Below are 26673 nucleotides of genomic sequence, written 5' to 3'. Positions count from 1 at the left end.
CGCCACCCAGGGATCCCCTGTTTGTCCTTTTTTTTTTTTTCTTTCGTTTCTTTTCTTTCTTTCTTCTTTCTTTCTTTCTTTCTTTCTTTCTTTCTTTCTTTCTTTCTTTCTTCTTTCTTTCTTTCTTTCTTTCTTTCTTTCTTTCTTTCTTTCTTGGGAGGGGGGAGGCACAGAGGGAAGGAGGGAGAGAGAATCTTAAGCAGGTTCCACACCCAGTGGGGAGCCCAACACAGGGCTTGACCTCATGACCCCGAGGCCACGACCTGAGCTGAAACCAAGAGCTGCACGCCTAACCTGCCAAATGACCCGGGTGCCCCGGGGTTGGTTTCTCCCGAGGCCCCCCTCCTTGGCTTGGAGATGGCCGTCTTCATGGCCACATGACATTTTCCCTCTCTGTGTGTCCATGTCCCCTCCTCTCCCAAGGACAACGGTTATGCTGGGCAGTGCTCACCATAATGGAAAGGACAGCGGAGTCGCATCATAAGGAAGTGTGCTCGTTGGCATGAGCTGAACTCTGTCCCGCTCTCCCAAAGTCATGGGTGGAAGTCGTACCCCTGGGGCCCCAGGAGGCAGCTGTATTCAGAGGCGGAGTCTCTAGAGGGTGTAATTAAGTTAAAATGAGGTCCTTCTTTTTAAAAAAAAATTATTTATTTATTTATCTATCTATCTATCTATTTATTTATTTATTTATTTATTTATTTATTTATTTATTCACGAGAGACACACAAGAGAGAGGCAGAGGGAGAAGCAGGCTCCACGTGGGGAGTCCCATGTGGGACTTGATCCTGGGTCTCCAGGACCACACCGTGGGCTGAAGGAGGCGCTAAACCGCGGAGCTGCCCAGGCCGCCCTTGAAATGAGGTCCTAATCTGAGTGGTGACCTGACAAGAAGAGACGAGGACAGCGGCACACGGAAGGAGGCCAAGTGGGAACACAGGCAGGAGAAGGCGGCGTCTACAGGCCCAGGAGAGGGGCTTTGGGAGCAGCCGAGCCTGCTGGCCCCGGAGCTAGTCTGGCCTCGGGCCCGCAGAACCGGGAGAAAATGCGAGTCTGTGGTTTAAGCCACCTCACACAGCGGCCCTAGCAAACCAACACCGGGGATCGTGCGTCCGATTCGCAATACGTCAAGAAAATAGCTCATTTTAGCAAAGAATGTGCGTTTGAGAACATGAATCCGTGAGGGCCCGCCCGGCCCCGTCCCTGGAGCTGGGCCTCCCTCCGAGGGGGAAGGAGGCAGGTGCCGCGGAGGCAGCGAGCTCCCTGGTGCTTTGGGCCGGGGTCGCCTGGCCAGGCTTTGGGCCCCGCACTTTGGTGAAATGGAAAGGGGGGGCGGGGGGCAGGGGGGTATGTCAGGGACAGGTGTGTCGTGTCATGTAATCCAAAAAGGAAAACGATCTTCTCTTCTAGTGCGATACGCCGGGACACCTCAACCATATCCCCAAAGCCACCGGGAACGCACTTGTGACTTTAACAGGTTTTGCTGGGTTTTAAGAACTTTGCAGACCTGCGCAGCCGTTCTTGTTACAACAGGTAGAGTAGCTGGCTCCCAATTACTTGTCTTATTAAAAAGGATTCACAGGGCCACCTATTATTAGGGCATATTATTTTTCTCGATGCTTCAGACACTTTGGCATTTATTTTACGGTTGCCATAGAAACTCAGGTCGGTAATAAGCGGCTCTTTTAATTCCAATAATTAGGCTTATGTAAAGGAATATTTTAACAAGGGGAAGAGGTTAGAGAACTCCATCAGAGGACTGCGGGAAGAAGAACCCTACTCCCCAAATGGTCACAAAATTAGCTTCGACTATCCTTGGTCACCATTGTCTTCTGGGACAACTGCTGAGTGTTCATTAGTCAGGCCTTCCTAAGGACCTGCGGTTTTCCCATAAACATCGGAGGTTTGCTTACTTCTGGGAAACTGAAATTCCATCCACCCCAGTCTCCCTCTGACACCCAGGCTGCTCCCCTGGCCAGAAGGAGAGGCCACTTCTCCTTTTCTGCGGTAAATCAGACAACATCTAGGTTTGTCTGGTTTCTCTTTAACCTTCACAGACAATGAGGGCTTGGTGTTTTGTTTTGTTTTTTCCCCTTTTTAAATCAGTTGAGAAAAAATAATCATGCCTTTTTTTTTTTTTTTTGTACTTCCAGGGATTGTTTATTGAGCATCATGAGTACACGACATTATACAAAATGAAGTGGATACAGTCTCGCCCAACTGGCATGCATTTCACAGTTAATGGTTAATGTCTGAAAGGTTATTAATAAGTTCTATTAGCACTTTCATAAATAGACTGATTTCTGAAAAACACTTTTAGTAACTTAAGTTTTTTAAAAATACATATTGATCAGAGAAACAAACTAAACATTTATTACATGAATGATATTTATGTAAGTTTATGGGTTCACCTCTCAATTTTCACAAGGCTTTGACCTCTTCACAGAACCTGGAACTCAGTTTCTGAAGTTAACAACTGCCTAGAGTTTCTGGGAGGTAGAGTAATTATGAAAAAAGGGACGTGTCAATTCTGAGCATGAAAGGCCGCCTTGTACATGGATTACTTCATGAACCTAAAAAATTGTTTCTATTCAGGGTCAAAAGCTCAAGTATTCTTGCCTATTAAGATTAATACACAGTTGAATGTCTGTCTCATCCCCCTCCAATCAAAATTAGTGAAATTACATTGCTGTCACAGACAGCAAAGACCACAGAATGCTAATTTTAATAGTAGTTGGAACCAGAAGGAAAGAAAAACATACAAATATGTGGATTAAAGTGAAAAACTGAACAATGTACAGATGTGCTGGATTCAACACCCACCAAGATTCTTGCTTCATTCTATGGAGGTGGGTCCCATATGTCATTGCCCATCCCCATCCCCAAATGTCAAAGTAAAGAGAAACTGTAAATTCTAGATGATGGATTTTTGTACATAAAGAAGTTACCTGTAAATGAGGAGAATCAACTGTTATGGCAAAAATAGCCTGTGAACTGTAAACATAAGAAAGACCAGCCCATGCCTCCACAAGAAACTGCCAAGTCTTGGTCTTCGCAAGGACATCAGACGGCTGCACTAGGTGGATGCATGTGAGTTTCCATCTTCATGCCACAGACAGAGCATTCTAGGGGCCAGGTGTGTGCTCACCAACCTATGCAAGGGTCTGGGCAATCCCGCAGGTAAGTTGGGCTTCATTTCCCCCTTTGCTAAAGTTTTAAAATGCCAGTGCACTCAGAGGACGAGCCAGACCACATGGGCCCCCAAAAGGGGCGTCTGGAGCTCTGGTTTACGGGTACAAGGAGGACAGTGGCTGGAACCTCGATCTCTTGGGCGGGAGGGTGCAGAGTAGAGTGAAGCGGCTGTGGAATGTGGGGCTTTAGCCAAGGCCCCTTACACAGCTGAGTCCACCAGGGACTCAGGACACAAGCTCCCCACCAGCACCCGAGGGGGAGAGCACTAGGAACATCTGTGGGCCAAGCCCTGCCAGTCAGAACCATTCCGCAGGAGGGGCCATAAACACCAACGTTACTGCATAAGCCAGTAGGGCGTGGTGGGGACTGTGGTCTGCTAAAAAAAAAAAAAAAAAAGATTCAGAATGATTTTATTTTAAGGATAGACAATATATATACATTTGTAAGTATACATGTGATGTATTTTATGTACATAGCTTAGATAGCTATTTAAAAGACAACCAGGGCCTGCTGGGAAATTATTTTCTACAAAAGTGTGGAAAATAACAAAGATCAACTTAGGAGACAAAAACTAGACATGGTTACAAAGTATGGATATAGGTTTACATAATCAAGAACAGTATCCTCACCATCTCCTCCTTGCTAGGTGGTCACCACAGGGCAGAAAACTTTAATCAAAGACACAGTTCCAGGGTGCTGATTCCCGGACTGTGAGGGAGAGAAGGGAAGAGCAACAGACAAAACAACTGATACTTTCATAGTGGGGTATATAGCTTTGCCACAGGCCCGCCACACAGCTGCTCCCAGAATGGAGATGTCCTGGTCACTGAAGCGATGAGCCTCCTTCTGCCAACTTTTTTCAGGCAAACTCAATCCCCTTGCCTCACCAGAATGTCAGAAAGGTCCTCAGTTCCTTCCAGCTTTAAATTCTTTTCATTGGCTAAATGTAGGAGACAGGCAAAGGCCAGAGGTATCTAGAAAAAGTTTAATCAAAGAGCAGGATGGACAGCTCAGAGCCCCTCCCAGCCTCTCCTTGCTACCCCAGGCTCCTCCACGTGCTGCCCCGAGGCCCGCGCCCAACGGGGACCGATGATCAGAAGGTGTTCTTGATGTGGGCTGCCACCAGCACAAGGATCTCCCCGATCTTCCTCTGCCAGTTGGCGATGTCCTTGGACACAGCGCACCACAGCTCCCCGTGCCGGGGCTCGGCGTTCTCGCAGCGCCTCCTCACCTCCTCGCGCTGCTCCTCCGTGCCATGCTGCAGCTCAAACTTGTAGAAGAACGCCCAGGCGTCCCCCAGGTCCGAGTCGATCTTCACCGTGCGGTGGAACCACTCTCTGGCCTTGGTGATCTTCTGCTCGCTCCAGAACAGCTTGGCCACAGCTAGGAGGACGTGGGGGTCATGCTCACACTTCTTCAGGGCATCGACGCTGTGGGATATTTGGAAGCCACCAATCTTGTGTTTTTAAAAGTCTTGTCTTTCTTACATTCACTGCCTTAGAAAGGCATTTTGCAGGAATATTTGTTAATTAATTTTAGGGACCCATGCACAGGGCACAAAAATCAAGAGCCAGACAGTGAAACTGTCTCCTTTCTGTGCCTGTCCCCAGGTGGAAGCTGTTGTCACTGGTTTCCTTTGTATTGTCCCCAAACTACTCTGTGACACCAAATACACAGGCTCGCACACACGGAGGCAGCGTATTGTCCGTGCCGCACGGAGCCTCGCTCTCTTTCACCTCCGCTGACCAGTTTGGACGCCAGTCTGTGTCATTCCTTGGGGAAGAGCTGTGCCCCGCACGGAGGCCCTTCCCGGGGTCTCCAGGCGCCAGGCCCACCGTGGGGCCCGGCAGCTGGGTGCTCCCCTTGGCCTGGGCTGGCCGCTCGCAAGCCCGGTGAAGAAATCCGCTTACACCACCACACGGTGTGTGCAAAACGGAAACGAAGTTGCACAGAACAATACCCTGGTTAAAGGTACTGCTGGGCTTGGTTCTTTCCTACTCAATTCTGCTCTGTCCTCTGGAAGTGCCGGAAAGGCCGGCCTGCAGTGCGCGCGGACTTGGGGCGCCCCCCACTAGCCGGTGGGCCCTGGGCCGTGGGACCGGGACACCCGGTCCCAGAGAGCTTGACAGCAGATGCAGCAGAGCTTGACAAGGGGCACCCAGGCTTCTTGGGGTATCTGTGCAGCGCCTACGGGGTCTTAGCCGTTGGGCTACACGCTGAAGGTACAGGCCGAGGCACACGAGCACGGCTCCACCGCCACCACCACAGACCCGGAATCTGGTCTTGCAGAGGAGTCATTTGCTGCAATGATTTAAAAATGTGCATTTCAGAATGAAAGTAAAGTTTGCCTGTGGGGGAAAAAGAAATCAAACCATGTGACAGAGTATATGGTACCGATCCCCTCTTCTTTTTCTTTTTCTTTTTTTTAAAAGATTTATTTATTTTGATGGCAGAAGGGTAGGGGGAGAGGGAGTGAGAGAATCTCAAGCAGGCATGCAGCCGTGCACAGCCCAACGTCCGCCTCCATCTCACAACCCCAAGATCACATCCAGAGCCAAAAATCAAGAGTTGGGGGATCCCTTCGTGGCTCAGTGGTTTAGCAACTGCCTTTGGCCCAGCATGTGACCCCAGAGTCTCAGGATCGAATCCCATGTCGGGCTTCCTGCATGGAGCCTGCTTTTCCCTCTGCCTGTGTCTCTGCCTCTCTCTCTGTGTGTTTCTCATGATTAACTAAATAACATCTTTAAAAACTAAAAAATAAAAAAAAAATCAAGAGTCAGATACTTAACCGACTGAGCCACCCAGGCGCCCTGCCAATCCTCTCTTCTTATAGGAAAAAAAAATAAATCCTCTGACCATTTTGTGCATACAGTTTCTGTGTTTCCTTCACCAGGGGAGAAGAACCGAACTGCAGGTTAATTGAACCTCTAGCCCATTGGGAAGTGGTTTTGGGGAGTGCGACTCAGTTTCCTGGAGTTTGATCACCCCTCTGTGATGCTTAGTTTTATCCTCCTGCTTTGGCGGAGGGAGGCCCAGACAGCTGAGTGGGCCTGGGAGGGTGTCTGCGGGAGAGACGGCAGTGGGGGGAAGGGGGGTCAGCAGGCTGAGGAGAGCAGGTGGGCCTTGCTTCTGGCTGTTGAGATTTCTGACTCACCTGGGACTCACACCGATGACCTTGCGGCCGCCCCCGGACCCCACGACCCCCACTCTCAGGCCTTTGGGCCTGGACTGAAGTGCGCCACCAGCTTCCCAGCTCCCCCCCTTCTGGATCAGCCTCCATGGCCACAGGGGCTACGTGTTGTCTGGTGGCTGGCCTGCTCAGGACAATGCCTGCCGTTGTCACAGCGGGGGTGACCAGGTTTCTGACAGGCTGCAGAGCAGTCAAGGCCCTGAGCCTCCGGCGTGTGGCCCAGCGATGCCACTTCACAGCACCACCGTCCTGAGCAGCCAGCCAGCCCGTCCGTCCAGGCCTCAGCTGGCGCGGGGAAGGCCACGGTGACTACGACCCTGAACAGCCCATGCGGCTGCTGCTGGCCCAACGTGGTCCCTTGCCGCCGTTTGCTCACAGGCCCGAGGCCGCCAGAGGTCAGGCTGAAGTCGGCCTCTGCCCACCTCACTGAGGAGGGAAGAAGTCTGGAGACAAGGGAGGGAGGGACTCAGGACTCCCCCGCTGCTAAATGCCCGTTGGTGGAGCTTCTGGGCCTGTCTGTCTCCAGTGTGCTTGGTCCCGATCTACTTCTAAAATGTTTCCCAGCCTGCTCTGCATCCTTCTATCGTCTTCTGGATAAAAATATCTTTTGCTCTCGGTCTAGAGCCTTGTTTCTCGCAAGGGTATATATGCCACCTATCTTCTTCTCTGCTTGTTTTCTGCTGGGGCCAAGCAGTTGGCATCATTCCCTGAGCGTGTCAAGTGCCTCCGAGTGGACGGGGTTGCACCCATGCCCCGTTTCCCCCTGCACAGCTGGCACGTGGGAGTGAGGTAAGAACAGTCAGCTTGTACTGTGCACCTGCTAGTAGCAGGCTCAGGGCCTGCACCCCTTGCACTTACTGCTTGGTGGGGAGACATGGCCAAGCACACAACCAACCAAAGTAAGAAGCAAAATCTATAACATGCCATTGGGAGTCACAGGCAGTCGCTTTAGGGTTCTGAGAAGGATCCTACTTGATTTGGGGGTTCAATACAATTTTTATAGACAGAAATGAGATTTGAATTGGACCTGGAATGATTGTTAGGGTTTCAACATTTATTTCATATTATTAAGCACCCTTTACGCTGGGTGCTGGGATTCAAAGTCCGTCTAGCTGAGCATCTAGTGTCTAGCAGGAGACCACGTGTATATCCACGGAGACTCTTTTGGAGGCAACTAAACAAAATCGGCTCATGCCGGCTTAAGCAAAAAGCACTTGAATGGCTTGTACAATTGCGAGTTCTGGGGAGGGAGGTGGCATCAGGTGGCATGGGTCAAATACTGTGCTCCTGGCTTGGGTTTCCTCTTTTTCATCCCCATTTCAAACGGGCTTCCTCTGTGTGTTGGTGGTTAGAAGTCATGGTGTGGAAATTGGCCACAGACAACTTCTGGATTACACCAGCTGGTAGGCCTAGACAGAGGGGGATCGTTTCACTTTCCACATATAGGGTCCTGAGAAAAGGTGGCGATTGCACGGGTTGGGTTAATGTGCCCCTAATTACAGCCGGATGGTCCTTCCTGGAACCACATTTGGGAGCCATGTGTGACCCACAGGAGTGAAGGAAGGGCACTTCTCGAAGTGCAGGGTGGACCTGTTACCAGAAAGAGAGGAGCCAGGGAAGAAGGGCTATGGGCCGACGTGCACAGCGGGCGCCCCTACACAGAACACCTCTGGTAAACTTTCTTTTCCTTGGCTCCCTGACGCCACATGCTCTGGCTTGCTTCCAAACTCCCTAGCTATTATTATGATGATGATTATCATTTTCGGTGGTAAAACATAAATAACATAGACTTTGTGTTTTTAACCATTTTACGATATACAATTTGGTGTCATTAGCAGCATTCACGATGTTGTACAACCATCACCACTATCTTTCCAAAACTTTTTTTTTATCACCCTGAATGAAACTCTGTACCCATTAATAAATAACTCCCCATCTCTCCGCCCCCCAGACCCTTGGTGGCTTCTACTCTGCTTCCTGGTTCTATGAACTTGCCTATTCCAGATACCTCATCCAAGTAGAACCATGTAATAATTGTTCTTTTCTGCCTGGCTTATTTCACTTATAGTGTTTTCAAAGGATCATCCATATATTAGCAGGTAGGAGAACTTTATTTCTTTTAAAGGCTAACATTCCACTGTATGGATTTACTACGTCTGTTAATACACCTTTCGGCTCTTGTGAATAATGCTACAGTGAACACTGCCATACAAGTACCTGTTTGAGTCCTTGTTCTCAATGAATTTGGGGTGAGATTTCTGGGTCCTATGGTAATTACACGTTCAGCTTTTTGAGGAACCCCCATGCTGCACTCCACAGCGGCTGTGCCATTTTTTAGTCCCACTAGCAACATATGAGGGTTCTGAGTTCTCCACATTGTCACCAACACATCATTTCCCATTCTACAGATTACAGTCATTGCGTTAGTTTGCTCAGTCGGCCGTAACAGGATGTCACTGAGGGGAGCTTAGACACCATAAATTTATTCTCTCACGGTTCTGAAGCCTAAATGTCCAAGATCAAGATGCCAGTACGTTGGCTTCTGATTAGGCCTCTCTTCCTGGCTTGCAGACAGCAACTTCTCACTAGTCCTTGCATGGCCTTTTTTCTGTGCATGCACGGGAGAGAGAGAGGGGGGAGAGAGAGGGAGACCTGGTGTCTCTTCCTATAAGGATATCAGTGCTATTAGATTAGGCCCCACTCTCATTCCTTCACTTAACTTTAATGATCTCAATGGCCCCATCTCCAAACACCATCACATTGGGGGGTAGAGCTCCACATACGAAAATGGGGGCGTGGTGGCACAGATAGTCCCTAACAGCCATCTTAAGAGGTGTGAGGTATTTCATTGTGGTTTTCTCTAGACATTCTTCTGTCTCCCTTGGTGATGCAATCTACTCTTCCTAGTCATCAATGCTGGAGGTGTCAACACTTGTCCAGGAGCCCTCCCTCTTCTCGTCCCACATGCGCTCGCCAGGTGCATGGTGTTCTTTCCTATGGTTTGAAGGAGTGGCGAGGCAGCTGCGTGCTCTGTTTGCCCCCGCCCGATCCACCCCCATTCTCTGCACGGGGAGACTCACCCCTGCGATTGCACAGCTGGGCCCGTTTGCTCGCCTAGCTTTGGAGCTGGGGCAGGACTGGCTCCAGTAGATCAGAAGCGCGGAGGAGAGAGGTTTCCCAGCTGCTTCCTTCCTCGGCTGTCGGCTGTCGCTGGGAGCAGTTAGGATTTTAACATAACATACCTTCTGGAGTATTTTGGCCCTAGGCATGGTGGTGGTTTCCCACTGTTGCCAGTTTCTGAATGTCTCCTTACTACTTAAAAAAAAAAAAAAAAATTTGCCCTGGGGTGCCTGGGTGGCTCAGTCGGTTGTGTCCAACCCTTGGGTTTCAGTTCAGGTCATGATCTTGGGGTCGTGGGATAGAGCCCCACCTCGGGCTCCATGCTCAGCACTGAGTCTGCTTGTCCCTCTCCCCCTGCTCTTCCCCTCAACCATAAATTCATAAATAAATACATAAATTCTTTACCTTGCCCACAACTGTCTGAGTAGATCTCCTGCGACCTGGCTAATAACACAGAAAGACCACTTTTTTTTTTTTTTAAGATTTTATTTATTTCTTAGAGACTGAGAGTGAGTGGGATGGGCAGAGGGGGAGGAAGAAAGAATCTGAGGCCCGCTCCTCAGTGAGCAAGGAGCCCGATGCACGGCTCGATCTCATCTCGTGATGGCTATGAGATGGTGACCTGAGCTTCGGCCATCCCCAGAGGGACCACTTACAAGACCCCTGCCCAGGCGGTGAGGGCCTGCACCAGACACTCGGAAGAGAGCTACGGGGAGAGATACATGAGGAATGAATGCTACCGGGTGCCTCGGACGACCGACCGGTATGCTCTTTGGGAGCGGGGATTGTGTTTCATTCATTCTTTAACCCCGACGTGTGGTCCTTATTAGCTGCTCCATAAATAGTGGTGGGATGACTGATGGGAAGCATCAACAAAGATCCCAAGGTTCAGGCCTGTGTTCCTTCCCTTGAAGAAGGGGGAAATCAAGTCAATTTACAAGTACTTAAATAACAGTAAGAATGACGCAGAAAGATACTGTAGAAACGGCATCCGTCTGAGAGTCAGGGGGATCTAAAGCCCAACTTTCCCACCCAACCTTGGGCAAACGACTTGACTTCTCTGTGAGGTCCGTTTCCTTCTCTGCATGTAGGAGTACGAACCTCCAACCACAGAGCTGCCCGGAGGAGTACCTGGATGACATACGCGGACCACGTATCTCAGGGACCATTCCCGGGGTTTGTCCTGAAGTATATACTTCAGGCCACCGTCAAACAAACCATGAGTTGTGTCTGTCGTGCTCCTTCCTGGAAAACCACTGCAGATTTAAAAATCCTCCTCTACCTGCCATCTGCAGAGTCCTGGAAGGGCACAGTTTGTGCCACTGTTTACTCATTAGCTTGTATTTTAGCTCTTAGGACTCTGGGCTCTTTGGAGTGGGGCTGAGGACAGGAGCCTTCCTCCTGTGATCGTGCTTTGACCTTAGGCCCCGCGTTCAGACCAGCAGGAGCACCTGAACTCTGCCGCAGAGGTGGAAGCAGACTCTAACCCTCCACCTCTGGTGCCCTGTGTTTCTCTGTCTCCTCTATGTTTCCCTAAATGCCCTCGGCGACACCAACGCCTACTGGGCTCGGGGAGAGAATTTCCCAACTGCAACTGGACAGATGCCTTCATATTTCAGTCTGTTAAATAGTGGTTTGTTATGTCTGTTAAAAAATGATTGTCTCTACGACTCTGTACTGAATTTGCTGAAATAAGTAAATAAATAAATGCATGCTTTCCCGGGAGACGATGCAGTTGTGGGAACTGGGCAAACAAGAGGAAGGAGTTCCCTTTCAGGATATTTATAATTCAGATAATGACCTCCGTTGACTTGTTACCCGGGATTAACCTTCCCTTCTAACTCATGACAGTTGACTTTATTGTTTTAGTCGTCACTCCTTTCTCCTTTAAGACATGGTTGTAAGACTTGTCTTTCAAAGACCCTCTATCTGTCAGGTTTTATTTTAGAGCATTCCAAGCCTCGGGTGTCCAAGAACACTTGTAAATCATGCATTTTACTCTTGTTGAATATTCACAGCTTCACATAGTTGCTATTTCTATAAGTTTACCAAAGCCAGCTGGTGACTTTACACTGAAGAAAGTGTGCTTTAAAGCAGCAGATATATCTTAAATATGTATTAACATGTTGGAATAGTGTGACTGAGATATTCCTTAAAGTCCATAAAATCCAATACAAAGGCAAAAAAAAAAAAAAAGAGTATGCAATGAGTCTTCATTTGAAACATACAATTTATTCTTTTCTAGAATTTCCTATTTTCTGGATTCCTTAGTGTATGGTCTCTTAGGCTTACATGAAAATGCTCCTGCTACCTTGTGGAAATATTTGCATTCTAACCAAATCATTTCAGAACTTCTCAAAGGCTGAGAGAGATCTAGGCTGCCTCCATTACTTTTGAGGTTCCCAGTATATTAATTTTTTTAAAAATTACTAAAAGGGTTAAAAATTGGGGTGTTTTGAAAGTTCACATTTTTAACAGTTGATGCCTTTAACACACACACAAAAATTACAACACAAAACAGTTGTGCTAGTTGGAAGATAATTTAAAGATTCAACTTTTAAAATCCACAGTACACTGGAAGGTGGTATAGTTTCGTCAGGGATCTCAATTTTAAATTTGGATGAGGGTGTCTTCTTTCAATCCCATCAGTGTATTTTGGTGTAATCTCCACTGAGGGTAATGTCAGAAGCCTAAATTCAAGACCCTTTATAAATGTAAGAACTGGGCCAAATAACCTTCTGGGTCAGTGCCCACTCCTCCTCCTTTCCCTTACCATAAGCCAAGAATATTTAATTCATAATTGGGAAACTATATTATTATTTAGTAACACATAATGAATTAAAGATGATGATCAAGTCTTATCCATGTCCAGTTGTGTAAAAAAAAACTCTGAATAACCCTAGCTTGGGGAAGTGTAACAAAGGGCAAATTCTAAGACCAGTTTTCTCCCCAAATGCTGACGCCGAGGCTTTTCTCAGCTAATTTTTAGAGGTATTGGTTTGCTAAGTCTTGTTTAGATCACAAGCTCCTTGCAAAGGAACTCTACGTATACTGAGCTGTTACTAAAAACTAGTAATTAATCTTGTTGGGTCGTTCCCATCGAAACTATTTAAGATTTAAATAGGAAAATAATTTTCCACTTATGACACGGCTACACTGACATTTGCACGTATATTTTACAGATGTGGAAATACTCTGCACTCTGTGCTTACGACCACAGACGCCATCTGCTAGGCAACGTGGAGTACGACCTACAAGGACATGCAAGTAAATACCGTTCACTCAAGTGATTGCCTCTCATTTGGAAACACCCTGCTTCACTTTTAGTAGCACAGAAAAGATATTCCCCATCTGCGTGTAATTTGCAGCTGAAACGACCCTTTCATACAGACAAGTTGGCTGTTCCTTGGTGTCAGTAGAGACCAGGTCTAGCTGGACTTAGATCATTAGCCATCTCGCCCTGGGAACTACTGGGGCAGTGGGTCACAGGAGAGAGAGGGTCGATAGGGTCGATGTGTAGCAGAGCTCCTCAAAGCAGCAGCAGAGAAAGGTCTGGGCACCAGGGTCTTCTAGAGAGGCTGAGAAATCTCACTGTAACTTCATCTGCTCCAGGCCAGCTGGGGTGGAAAGTGGATAAATGAAGGTCAAGCAACCTGGGTCCGAAGCTGAGCTTCTCCTTTTTGTAAAGGAGAAAGAGCCAAGCGCAGATGTAATTTCAGCAGAGATCACAAAAGAGGGCAAAGAACGGAGCTTTTAGAGAATAAAAGGAATTGACAAATATATTGTCCTGTTAAACACGCAGAAGAATCGTTTTGGATGTCAACTTCCCCCTTAACAAGCTTCAAAGCTTATTAAACAAGTAATAACTATTTGTTAACGTCATTTTAAAAGTTACACATTTTTAAAGCAATTTTTTTTCCTTCTTAACTGAGAATGCCCCTCCCCGCAAAAATACACTGTATTGAATTAACACGATTGCCAATTCCTCAGCACATAGATCAGAAAGGCCAAGCGGCCTTATGTGTCGTTTTTCTGAAAAAGAAAACTCAATTGCCCTTTTAAAAATATAATCAGCAAGTTGAAAATAAAGAAAAGGAAAATATATCCAATAGAAATAAAAAGATCCTAAAGATTGAACTTTTTGTTCTCCTTGAATAACTTTAACGCTAGCATCTAGATGGATATTAGCACCAGGTCTGACAGTAATCTTAAATATTGCAAACATAGCTATAATTTTTGGAACATTAGCTGTTTTTACTAAGATGGTGGCAAAGTTGCGTTGCTTGTTGTCGGTTTTTGTAACTGGAGATCTAGATTACAATTCTCAAGGGCTCTATGGGCAAACGCTCTGATGCGAAGTGAGGGACTTTAATTGGAATAAACTTCAAGATCTTTTTTCATTCTAAAACTAGGAGTCTATTGTTTGTCAGAGTTAGAAAGTTTTGTAGTGATATTTGTAGGTATTTTCCCTCCAGAATTTCTTTCATTTCTCTTTAACAACAACAAAAGAAAATGAAAAAGAATATGTTCCGGAGGGAATTTGTGACTGTTTGCTCAGCCAAAATCGGTCATCATTCAAGGTTAAACAGTGACCGAGTGGCAGAGAACAGATTGGCAATTATTTGGTTTTAAATTCTGAACTTGAAATTAAAATGAGGGAAAAAGTCCCTTTTGGTGTCTTACAAATCCCCATTGGTGTGAAGTCTGCAGTTGCAAATGAGGAGTCTTTAGCTGTGCCCAGTGGGCTCTGGGGAGCAGGTGCTGAGCCGGGGAAGGGGGGCAGCAAAGGCTTGTGGGGGAGTGAAAGCTGCCAGGACAAAGGGGAGGCAAGCCCGCTGGGGCAGGGGGGGCCCTCCAGCCCAGGCCCACTTGACAAAGGCTTTGCCGAAATCAGGGGTGCTCAAAGCACAGCTTGCACGGTAAAGGAGCCTTCTATCTGGCCGAAAAGTCTAGGCCTTGTCCACAAGGAAGAGTGGGACAACCTCCCTGCCTCCTAAAAAAAAAAATAATAAAAATAAAAAAAAAATAAAAAGCTGGAGCAGCTCCCGAAGGAGTTGAAGCCGGAGGCTGTCAGCAAACCGTGCTGCTCCCAGCTGGGCTGTGAACTGGAGTGGGGGCCTCCGGGCCCTGTGCTGGGCGAGCCCCCCTTCACTCTCAGAACCCTTCCATCGCCCCCATTTCCCGGACCCTCGTCCCCTCCCTGGCCCTAGCAGGAGTCCAGGCTTTTCTCACTTTGTTATGCCGAGCACTTAGCTCAAAAAACTGGCCCTGGTCCGGGTGAGAGGAGCTCCTGTTGTCCCTTCAGAGGCCTTCAGGGCTCAGGTGGAAACCACGCAGCCACGCCCTTAGTAGGAGCCAGCGTGGGGGCAACTCTGGCTGCACCTGGCATTTCCCCTTCTCATCACAAACAGAGACAACAGGGATGGGGAGAGCAAAGAGCGACATTTGAGAACAAAAGCTGACAGATTTCCTGCCCTGGGTGCCCCGGGCCCTTCTCACGACCCCCCCACCCCTTGGGTAAGAGACCGGTTTTGGGGAGGGGGAGTGGTAGAAACTGAAGAGTTATTTTCTTAAATATTTGCAACTAAATCCCTAAAACTCTGTTTTAAGGAATCTGATGTCATCCCTGGCCTCTACTTGCCACTTGACAAAAGCTGATTGTGCTATTTAGTTAATAATTCTGTAGAGAGCAGGAATTTTACTACACAAACTCAAAAGCACAAGAAATACCATATTCTTGATTTGCTTAAAACCCAGTGGGCACCCCTGTCTTTCCTACATTAAAATTCTGGAGTCTTATCGGCGGCGTGTATCATATTGAGGGCCGACTCTTTGGGAGGACAGCTTCCTAAACAAGGGATTTTCAGGTCAGAAGGTCAGTGTATTTCAGATCGGAACACTCAGTTCCACATACCGTCCCCCGCCCAAAGTATCAACGTGTCTGATTATCCACCCCCTCAGCAGCCTGGAAGTTCTCAATCTTTTCGACTTTGGCCAAGCAGATGGGCAAAAATTCAATTTTGTTATTAATTTGCATTGGCTACTGGTAAGATTGAGCAACTTTTAATGTTTATATGGCACCTGAACTTTCTTTGATCCACTGGGTCATTTGTCTTCTTACTGATCTAGAAAAGCCTTATGTAAGTAAAGGCTCTTAACGCTTTTTTGCACGTGTGTGCTGCATATATTTTATCACTTGTCTTTTGACTACCTGTGGACTAGCAAAGACAGAGCCTCCTGCCCCTCAGCTCATAATCCCGTGGAGGCACCAGATGAAAGATGGATAATAATAACTTGATTAAATGATACGCAGGTAATACTTCACAGTAAATGCCACAGGGGCCATTTGGAAATACCTGCAGCAGGAAAAATCTGTTTTCAGTTAAAAATCCCTTTTATTTTTATTTATTTTTTAAAATATTTTATTTATTTATTTTAGAGAGAAAAAGAATGGGGGAAAGAGCAGAGGGAGAGGGATAAGCAGACTCCGTGCTAAGCGCAGAGCCGGACGCAGGGCTCAATCCCATGACCCTGAGATCCTGACCTGAGCCGAGATCAAGAGTTGGAGGCTTAACCGACTGAGCTCCCCAGGTGCCTCTAAAAATGCTTTTTAATGTGTAATGAACACAATGAAACTCCATTGAAGGCCACTGGCATATTTTTACCATGAAGTCAGGCATAAAGATCAGTCCTTTTAGATTTTGCCATAACTTGACCACTTTTAACCTCATTCAATCTCTACGACTTCTCACATGTCCTCTCTCAATCTACCACTCCCAAATCCATTCTTCCTCAGAGTGTTTCTATCCAGTCTTCTATTTTCACAGTGATGGTATTTGTTAGTTTGTGACAGAGATTTTGGATGGATCTCCAGTGAGTCTTAGACTCCGAATATGCATATTAAAGAAATTGGAGAAGGCTGAGTTTCTTCAAATCCTTGACTATGCAAAAAGTAGTTTCAGACTTTAACATTTTAAAATTGGAGAATCTATTTTCCTGTTGAGTATTCACTCATTTAGCAAATATTTGACTGCATACCTTCTATATTCTTAGGCACTTTTTTTTTTTTTTAAAGATTTTTATTTATTCATGAGAGACAGAGAGAGAGGCAGAGACACAGGCAGAGGGAGAATCAGGCTCCATGCAGGGAGCCCGACGTGGGACTCGATCCCAGGACCCTGGGATCAGGCCCTGAGTCGAATGCAGACACTCAACCACTGAGCCACCTAGGGGTCCCTAGGCACTGTTTTAAATAACATTATCTCCTGTTAGAGGGGAGGTGGGGAGGGAGATGGAGTAACGGGGTGATGGACATTAAGGACGGCACTGGGTATTATATAAGACTGATGAATCACTGAACTCTATCTCTGAAACTAATAATACATTATATGTTAATTGAATTTAAATTAAAAGATTAATTTAAAAAATAACATTATATCCATGAGTTCATGGAATTTACATCCTAAATGGGAGAAAGAGAGAGAGAGAGAGACATCAAATGGTAAAAACATAAGTCTATAATGTCAGACAGTGATACATACTATAAGGAAAAATAAGGCAAGATAAGAAGAGTATTACGGGTTGAACTGTGTCCCCTCCAAAATTGAAGTCCCAGTACCTGTGAATGTGACCTCATTTGGAAAGAGGATCTTTGCAGATGATCAAATCACAATGAGGCCATTAGAGTGAGCCCTAATCCAATGACTAGTGTCCTCATAAAAAGGGGAAATTTGACACAGAGACGTGCCCACAAGGAGAATGCCATGTGAAGATGAAGGCAGAGATCTGGGTGATGCTTCTACAAGCCAAGGAACATCAAAGATCGCCAGCAAACCACCAGAAGCTAGGAGTGAGACATGGAATAGATTCTCTCTCATGGCCTTCAGAACAAACCAATTCTGTCAACACCTTGATCTCAGACTTCTGGCTTCTAGAACTCTGACACTTCTGTTGAAAAGGTCTCCAAATGGTAGTACTTTGTTATGACTGCCCTACGGAAAGTAAGATTTTAGATGAGGTGATGGGGGAAATTTGCATCTGAAAGGAGAAGAGAATATAGGTCAAGAAGGTAACTGGAGAAAGCACAGACCAGGTAGAAGGAATAACAAGTGCAAATCCCCTCTGGTGGGAGCACACGAGTGGCAAGTGTAAGGACTGCCACAGTCAGTGTTCCTGAAGCATGGTGAGCAACATGAAGGAAAGTGAGGGAGATAAGGTCAGACGGCCATAAGGTAGGGACCAACTGGCCACGTGTGGATAACGGCCTTCTTCCCCAGGTAATAAGAGAAGCCACTGGAGAGCTGTGGGCAGAGAAATGACATCATCATTGTCAAAAGTAGCATATTCAGTTTTCTGTTAACCAGAAAACAAGTTCCAAGTTCCTGATTGATGGTTTCACTTATGCATCTGTTCTAGCCAGGAGTCCTGGGGTTGCAAGTGACAGAGATTCAGCTCAAGCTCTCCTAAGCAAGGGAGGGAACTTATTAGCTCACGTAACCAAAAAGGCCATGAGTATTGAGGCAGAGCTGGGGATCGACCCATATCATCAATAATCTGTCCCCTTTTCTCCTTCTTTCAGTTATCCTTTCCTCTATGTTGACTTTATTTATAGATAAGCTTTTATTATTATATGGCAAAAGAACCACCAGTAGCTCCGGACTTCATGCTTCTTAGCATTAGATATCCCAGGAGAGATTCTTTTTCTCCTACCATTCACATAATCTCCCAAAGAATGCTGGTTGGCTTCCTTGATTATGAGCCTAGTCCTATAATAACCAGTGGTGGTTTCTAGAGATAGTTCTTTGGCTGACTGGCCTATATCACACATCCACTTCTGTGGCAAGGAAGCAGACCCACAGGCTGCACTATCTAGGTGGGTGAGAAGCATTTACCAAAAGAAAGAGTTATGTGGGGGCCACAGAGCTGTACAGCTTCAGAATTCTAATTCATGTTATAGTCTACATGGATGCGACCCACTGCAGTGCACAACCCCCGAGAGGCCTTATGGTGGTCCTTGGTACTCTAACCTGAGGAAGGGGGAAAAGAAGCTGTGCAGGCAAAAAGGGCAGGCATCCCCTAGTACATCTTTTTTTTTTTTTTTAAAGATTTTATTTATTTATTCATGAGAGACACACGGAGAGAGAGAGAAAGAGAGAGAGAGAGAGGCAGAGACACAGGCAGAGGGAGAAGCAGGCCCCCTGCAGGGAGCCTGATGTGGGACCTGATCCCAGAACTCTGGGATCATGCCCTGAGCCGAGGGCAGACACCCAACAGCTGAGCCACCCAGGCATCCCTCCCCTAGTACATCTAATTACAGAGCTAGTCATTTGTAACTTTAAGAAATAACTTTTTTTAAAAAAGACTTTATGCAAAGTTGGCTGGACTTTTGGCTTCCTGGAACAAAATATGACTCATAAAATGCAAATCTACAGCAGATATATAAATACATTTATTTCTTCTAAAGAATGATATCCAATAGTCCTAATTATGGTATATCTTAGGCTTAAGTAAATAATTCACCTTTGATAACAGTAGTATAAATGGAGCTGTGATTCACAAGTGCATGGTTCTACCTAAGAACTCTGTGCATTCATTTATTACACAGTTATAGACTGGCCCCTAATATTGACAGGTTCCATGCCAGGAATTATAAATATGGCGAGGAGACCAAACAAACCTTGTTCCTGTCCTCATGGGTAAGATGGATATTAGACAATGAACACACAAATACTATATAATTATACTGTGGTAAGTAGGAAGAAGGAAAAGAACTGGGTTTTATCAGAGAAAATTAATGAAATTGGGGGTTGATTTAGATCAGGATCAGGGATTCATCTGAGGTTGTGCCATTTAGGCAGAATGCTGACGTATATATAGGAATTAGCCAGATTTGAAGAGTGGGAGAGTAAGGGAAAGTATTCCAGGCAGAGAGAATAGTATGTACGAAGGCCTTAAAGAGTTTCAGATATCACCAACACCCCTACCCAGGCCCAGGGACGTGACCCCAGACGCTTACCAATTCTATTGTCCATTTCATTTTTATTGTTGCTTTCCAATGATATTTCAAATTAACTAAATCACACACATTCCCTTTTCATCATTATAGGGTAGATAGAATGTTTAGATTTTCCCCTCTGACTATAATTTTTTAAAAAAGATTTTATTTATTTATTCATGAGAGATGCAGAAAGAGGCGGAGACCCAGGCAGAGGGAGAAGCAGGCTCCCTGTGGGAGCCCAATGGGGACTTGATCCCAGGACCATGGGATCACACCCTGAACCAGAGGCAGATGCTCAGCCACTGAGCCACCCAGGAGTCTGTGTACAGTTTGTTTTTTTTTAAGAAATTTATTTTTTATTTCTATTTTTAAGATTTTATTTATCTGTTTGACAGAGAGAGAGAGAGAGAGAGAGAGCAAGCACAAGCAGGGGAATGGCAGGCTGAGGGAGAGAGAGAAGCAGACTCTCCACTGAGCAGGGAGCCCGATGTGGAGCTCGATGACAGGACCCTGGGATCACAACCCGAGCTGAAGGCAGACACTTAAACTAATTGAGCCACCCAGGCGCCCCTGATTATAATTTTTATATATTAATGTATATTAATGTATTAATGTATATTAATGTATTAATATATGACAATGGCAAAGTGATCAAAAGTGGAATTGATGAAAGGATGATTGTAATTATTTCATGCTGGCAATATATTTTCAAGTGTTTTGCAGTCACTTACCACTTCTGTTTCTATAACTTCATGGTAGGAAAGAAGAGAACAAGAGGACTTAGAGCTGAGGATGCCAGCTATGGAGAGGGGGTTAGTATTTACAGGTAATTCTCTAAGGTTCTCTTCTGGGATCTGCTAAGTGAAGGACAGAAGTCTGGGTACTGACTACTGGGGAGGAGGTAAAACTTGGATGTCATGGTCCAGGCCCTTGATCAATCAAGGTCCAAACAGAAAATAGATGGCACACTCAGAAGGGTCTTGGTCTCCTGCTTTTCTCGTTTTAGAGTTATTTGTTGCCTTTTTTTTTTCTACTCAGTCAATTCCTAAAAAATGTATAGCCCAATAGATTTCTGCAATCATGTGTACCTGAAATATGTAATGACAAGATACTTGAAGAAAGGCACTTTTGTCATACTATTATTACCTTTATTGTTCATCTTGGTTTTTCAAATTATAGGAGTTTTTAAATATGAAAAACAGCACAGACAGTAAGATAATGTGTACTCATATATCCACCACTCGATTTAGAAAATGTTAATATTTTGACATTTTTTTCCCAAATTTTTAAATAAAATATCACAGCATGCAAGGCTTCTTGTTACTTCTCCTTACCTCCTATTAATGCCTTCATTCATTACTTTCATTTTTAAAAGGTTTATTGAACAACTACTTACCCTGCTATAAAAGCCATGGGATAAACACAAGATTGAGACTTATTTCCTTTCCTCAGGGTGTTCCCAATCTAGCAATGATATCCTCAAAATGGTTGGTTGGTTGTTTTCAGTAGGTAGCTGTGAACATATAAAAGGAGGGTAAAAAACTAGAGAAATGGCAGCTTCTACAGCGAAAACCAAAGAGTGAGGTGGATAAAACTCCAATTGCACTAACACAGTGACCACTTTGCCTCTTTCTGTTTCTGATAGAATTGTATGGTAGATGCCCTTTTAGCAAATGAAAAACCTGCTACTAAATAGGTATTTGACACTGGTTAATTTTTATATGCTAGTCTGTGCTAAGCATATAGACAATACTAAATGCTCACAAGAAACATCAATAGATTACTTTCAGGTCTAAAACTGCGTAATTGTATACATTTTTAAAATTGTACTTGAGGGTGAGTACCCTACATTGGAAAGCATAATGCATTCAGATTCCTCTTATTCATAATTGACGGTAAGTTCTCCAAAATCAGATAACAGGAAGGGCTGCCTATTAGATGAGTAGTGGAAACTTTTCACAAGGGAAACTATTCCTTTCAAGCTTGAATTTCTTCACATTCTGCAATTCTGCTGGGTCTGGTTTGTCTGGGTCGGCAATCGGGAAGATTGCAAGTCTGTGTAGTATCTTGGTTGCAAATTAGGAGGTATCCCCTCTGGGCTCATAACAGCCCTGCCAACTTGTGCCTCTGTGGGAAAAAACAGGTTCTCTTTCCTCAGAGACAGCCCCAAACCAGTCCACACCAGCCCCACTCACCCCCTTGGCCCAGCGTGTTTGTGCACTGCACACACTGCACAACCAGGTGCCTTGTTTCCAGTGCCAGAAAACATGGCTCTCAGCATACTACACCGAACACCTCCCAACACCGGGCACTTGGCCAGGTGCTGGAAATAAAAAGAGGAATAAGGCAGAGTCTACTTTTGGTGTCTGGGAAGCGGGCCACATAAACAGATACCACAATAAGACCTAGTAAAGTGATCAAAGAGAAATGCAGACAGGATCACAAATGAAGGAACTGCTCATTTTTCTTGGATGGGGTTGGGGTCAAGGCAAATTCAGAAAGCATGAGGCTTTGGAATTGGGGTTCATAGGATGATTAGAGGTTCATGAGGTGGGTAAAGGGCAACAGGACTTTTGATAACAAGGAGAAGCTTGGGAGTCTCTTCCTGCAGCCATAGCCTCAGGAAAGCCTAGGGCTACAGCTTCATCACTTTGATCTAGGTTTTGGGTCCCACCATTTTCATTGGGTTTGTCTATGTCTCTTTTTGTCTTTGAAGTGATCCAGACAAGCTCAGCAGTGGGGCTCGTATAAACAGTGTAAAAAGAAAAAACAGTGTTCACTTGCCAGCAATGTCCCCCCACATAGCTCTCTTGGGAGTCTGGAGAGGCAGGAGGTGGCTGGTCAAAGGCCAGGGATTTGGGAACATTGCCAAATGGCCTCCTTGAAGATACAGCACACAAGGACATTCCAGGAAGAGGGAGAAGTATAATACCACAGTATTTTGTTTGCGGGATGGAAATATCCTTAGTGACAAACATATTTAATTTGGCTGCAGGTGTGACCTTTGATTATGCAATAGAATTGTGCAGCAGCTAGAATGTAATTTCCGAACGACCTAGGCTGCTTATTTCCCTAGAAGGATTAGTTAGTTTTGCCCAGAAAAGCTGTTCGAAGACCACAGACTACATTTCTAACTCTAATGAACCTTTCCCTCTCTTGGCGCGTTCTACTGGTTGCTGGAAGAATCCATGCGCATAGCACAGCTCCACAGAAGCCACTGTCACTCTCAGAAAAACAACTAGGTTAATGTCCCTTCGGCAGGGAGTTAGAGGGCTTCTCCAGGTCATTCAGGGAGAGTGGTCCAATGCCTGCAGCGGACTGATTGTAGAGGGTGGGGGATCAGAGGCAACAACCTTTACTTCTTCCCCCATGGTAGGGACTCTGGTGTTGCTGTGAGGTACTGAAAGGGCGGTGGCCTCTGAATCTTGTTTGTGGAGTTCAAGGAGGACTAGAAGTTTCACTGGGCACTGTGCACCACAACAAGGACAACAAAAACAAACCTGCTGACTGTGTTTTTACTGATTAGTTCCAAACTAGCTATTCCAGGCTACACACTCTTAAACTAGGTTCTCCTTTGATGACCTCTATGTTGAAATAAAAGGAGGTGGTGAGTTATGCAGCACCAGCCCTCGGGAACTGCCTGAGGGCCCTCATTGCAACAATCTGATAACAGCAGAAAGCACTGAGGAGTATCTCCCCACCCATGTTTGTGATCCTCCAGTGCCCAACACCCTCCTTCTGAGGCTCCCACTGACCAGGGAATGGAGAACCTTGGCCCATATTAGTATCCAGGTAGGAGTCATCAATGAGAACACGAGACAAACTCAAGAACACTTTGTAAACACAAAAGAACATTCCTACAAAGTAGGCAGGCCCATTAAAACATGGCAGGTAAAATAATAAAATAAATTTTTTTTTTTAAAAAGACCAAGTTTAGCCACAGAGAGTTGAAAGATATGCCAACCTGTATTTAAGGACCCCACAAAAGGGGGTCACATGTCTATGAATATCTTTGGGAAAGTATCATGCACCAAAATGTCCTCAATCCCCCTAAAAGACTTCACATTCTTCAGCTCAGGAATGAAAAAGATACGTCATTCCACCAGATACATATGCCAAAAATCCAGGAACCATCATTTATTTCTCTCTTTTCTCCATTACTTTCCCCCATCAGTCTGTCAGCAAGCTGATCTTCAAATTATATATTGATTTGTCCATATCTTTTTATGTTCATGACCACCATCTCAGTCCAAGCCACAATAACCTCTTGCCCAGACAACCTCAAAATCCCACTCACTGGCTTCTCTATATTCACTTTGGCTCCCCTCCATCTCAGATTGCAGTATGGGAAGGTCTTTCTAAGCATAAACTGATAGAAGAAATGAACAAAGGAAGAGTTATATATATATATATATATATATATATATATATATATATATATATATAATTTGACAACAAAGAAGGCCTAAAAATTTAATGTCCAAAAAACATCACCACACATATCTCTTAGCAGAAGTGAGAGGGTTGGGGCAGAGAGAAATTTCACTTTCTACTATACATGTTTCTGTATGATTTCATTTAAATTACACACAACAAAACATGTTATAAACAACTGAAAATAAGCAACAAACTGGAAAAATATTTGACACAAGTATGGTAAGCCTTAATAGATTTGACAGTCTTAATATATAAAAGCTCATCCAAATCAAAGAGAAAAACATTAAGACCATCAGCATTTAAAATGGGTAAGGAAAAGGGCGCCTCGGGGGCTCAGTAGGTTAAGCAACCAACATTTGGTTTCTGATCAAGTCCTGAGCTCATGGGTGGGGGTGGGGGGGTCAATGGGGCATTGAGCCCCTAGTTGGGCTATGCACCCAGCAGAGTCTGCTTGAAGATTCTCTTCCTCTGCCCCTCTCTCCACTGGTGTATGTGTGTTTGCATGCACGTGCTCTCACTCTCAAATGAACAAATACACTTTTAAAAAATGGGTAAGAAAAAAATTATACTTTGAAATAAACTAGGTTTTTTTTTTTAACTACTAGTTTTTTTAACAAAAAATGAGTAAGGATATTGACACTAAATCACTGAAAATCAAATATAAATATGTAGTAAAGAAAAAATGTCCTATCTCACTAACAGTCACATAAATGAAAATTAAAAGTGAGATATCACTTTTTACATATTACCATGACTTTAAAAAATTTTAATATATCAATCACTTTCATCATAATTTCTTTGTGGGAGTATATAATTTCTTTGGTAATAATTTTGGCAATGTCAGATATCTTAAAACTTCACAGCCTTTTTTTTTTTTTTTTAAAGATTTTATTTATTTATTTGAGAGAGAGAGTGAGAGAGAGAACAAGGGGTGAGGAGGGGTGGGTTTTAGGAGAGAAGACTCCCCACTGAGCAGGGAGCCCTTCACAGAGCTAGACTCCAGGACCCTGAGATCATGACCTGAGCCAAAGAAAGATGCTTAACTGACTGAGCCACCCAGGTCCCCCAAAAGTCCACAGCCTTTGACTAGTGATTTTATTTCTAGGACTTTATCACAAGGTAATAATATCACAGATATGGACAAAGATTAAACTAGTGTTTCATCTAAGAATTATATATAAAATCAAAAATTGGGGAAGGATCAAATAACAAGAGCACAGTTAAATCAATAGTGTTACATCTATCAGTAAGATAAATTATAATAGTGTCAACAAAAATATTTATGAAGGCTCAGTATAATAAAAATACCTATTTTCCATAAGTTAAATATAAATTTAACATAATTCCAATAAAAATACTTTCAGTTTTTTTTTTTTCAATAGAAAAACTGATCCTAAAGGTCGAATAGAAAAAATTAACAACAATGGCCAGGAAAACACTGGCAAGGGAAAAGAGCAATGAGAAAGCACCAGTATTAGCAGATATATATGAAAACATATTTTATGCAATAGTTAAGAGAGTACTAGAATATTAATAGACAAATGGAACAGTATAGACACCAAATACATATGTTAGTTCATTCCATGGAAAGGGAAGCATCTCAAGTCAAAGAGGAAAAGGTAGACCCATGAATAAATGATGTCAAGACAAGTAGAAAGATACAAACAGTTGGATCTATGTCTTTGCAACATTTGTCTCCTTCAAAAAAACTCAAGAAAGACAAAGAAATATAAAAACTAAAACTATAAAAGTACTAGAAGAAAACAAAGATTAAAAACATTTTTTAATGGGAAGGCCTTTATAATGATGATTCAAAATCTAGAAGCCATAAAAGTAAATATTGATGAAGTCTGGCTATATAAAAATATATTATAAAATTTGTACATGGGAAGATTCTACAAGAAAAGTCAAAGCCAAAACAAACTGGGAAAAAAAGTGATCTATGTCCCAGACATAGGGCTAATCTCTTTCATGTACACAGAGCTACTATAAATCAGTATGGGAGGCCTGTAACCTATAGAAAAGTGGGCAAAGCTTATGAAAAGACAGGTTCGTTCCATACACATTTTAGGAGTGTGTGTTCCAGCTCTGTGAGAAATGCTGATGGCATTTCAATAGGGATTGCACTGAATGTGTAGATTGCTTTGGGTAGCACAGACGTTTTAATAATATTTGTTCTTCCAATCCATGAGCATGGAATGTTTTTCTATTTCTTTGTGTCTTCCTCAATTTCTTTCATAAGTGTTCTATAGTTTCAGAGTACAGACCCTTTACCTCTTTCGTTAGGTTTATTCCTAGGTATCTTAATAGCCAAAGTACTGTTGAAAAAGAAAACCAATGGCGGGGGCATCACAATTCTGGGTTTTAAGCTGTATTACAAAGTTGTGATCATCAAAACAGTATGGTACTGGCACAGAAACAGACACACAGATCAAGAGAACAGAACAGAGAACCCAGAAACGGGCCCTTTACTCAACAGTCAACTAATCTTTGACAAAGCAGGAAACAATATCCAATGGAAAAAAAAGATAGTCTCTTCAATACATGGTGTTGGAGCAACTGGACAGTGACATGCAGAAGAATGAAACTGGACCACTTTCTTACACCACACACAAAAATAAATTCAAAATGGATGAAAGATCTAAATGTGAGACAGGAATCCATCAAAATCCTGGAGAAGACAGGCAGCAACCTCTTTGACCTCAGCCACAGCAATTTCTTGCAGGACACATCTCTGGAG

General features: G+C 44.4%; 1 long non-coding RNA gene across 4 annotated transcripts in view; it reads right to left on the bottom strand.

Moving 5' to 3' along the window:
- Nucleotides 1-3582: 3582 nt before the first annotated feature.
- The window catches only part of LOC112931254 (uncharacterized), a 36967-nt gene continuing 13876 nt past the window's right edge, over nucleotides 3583-26673 (bottom strand). The window contains exons 2-4 of one of the 4 annotated variants that reach the window (XR_011996572.1): nucleotides 20893-21009; nucleotides 9460-9589; nucleotides 3583-5490 (exon numbers count right to left, since the gene is read on the bottom strand). This is a non-coding gene — a long non-coding RNA (uncharacterized lncRNA). Of the gene's footprint in view, nucleotides 5538-9459; nucleotides 9590-9708; nucleotides 10407-20892; nucleotides 21010-26673 lie in introns of those variants that run through there. The other 3 variants (XR_011996570.1, XR_011996571.1, XR_003237303.2) reach the window with 3 other exon arrangements.

This window comes from Vulpes vulpes, chromosome 13 (genome assembly GCF_048418805.1).
Source record: "Vulpes vulpes isolate BD-2025 chromosome 13, VulVul3, whole genome shotgun sequence".
Taxonomy (NCBI): domain Eukaryota; kingdom Metazoa; phylum Chordata; class Mammalia; order Carnivora; family Canidae; genus Vulpes; species Vulpes vulpes.
Note: the sequence above shows the minus strand (reverse complement) of the source record. Positions and strands in the feature narration are given on the sequence as shown.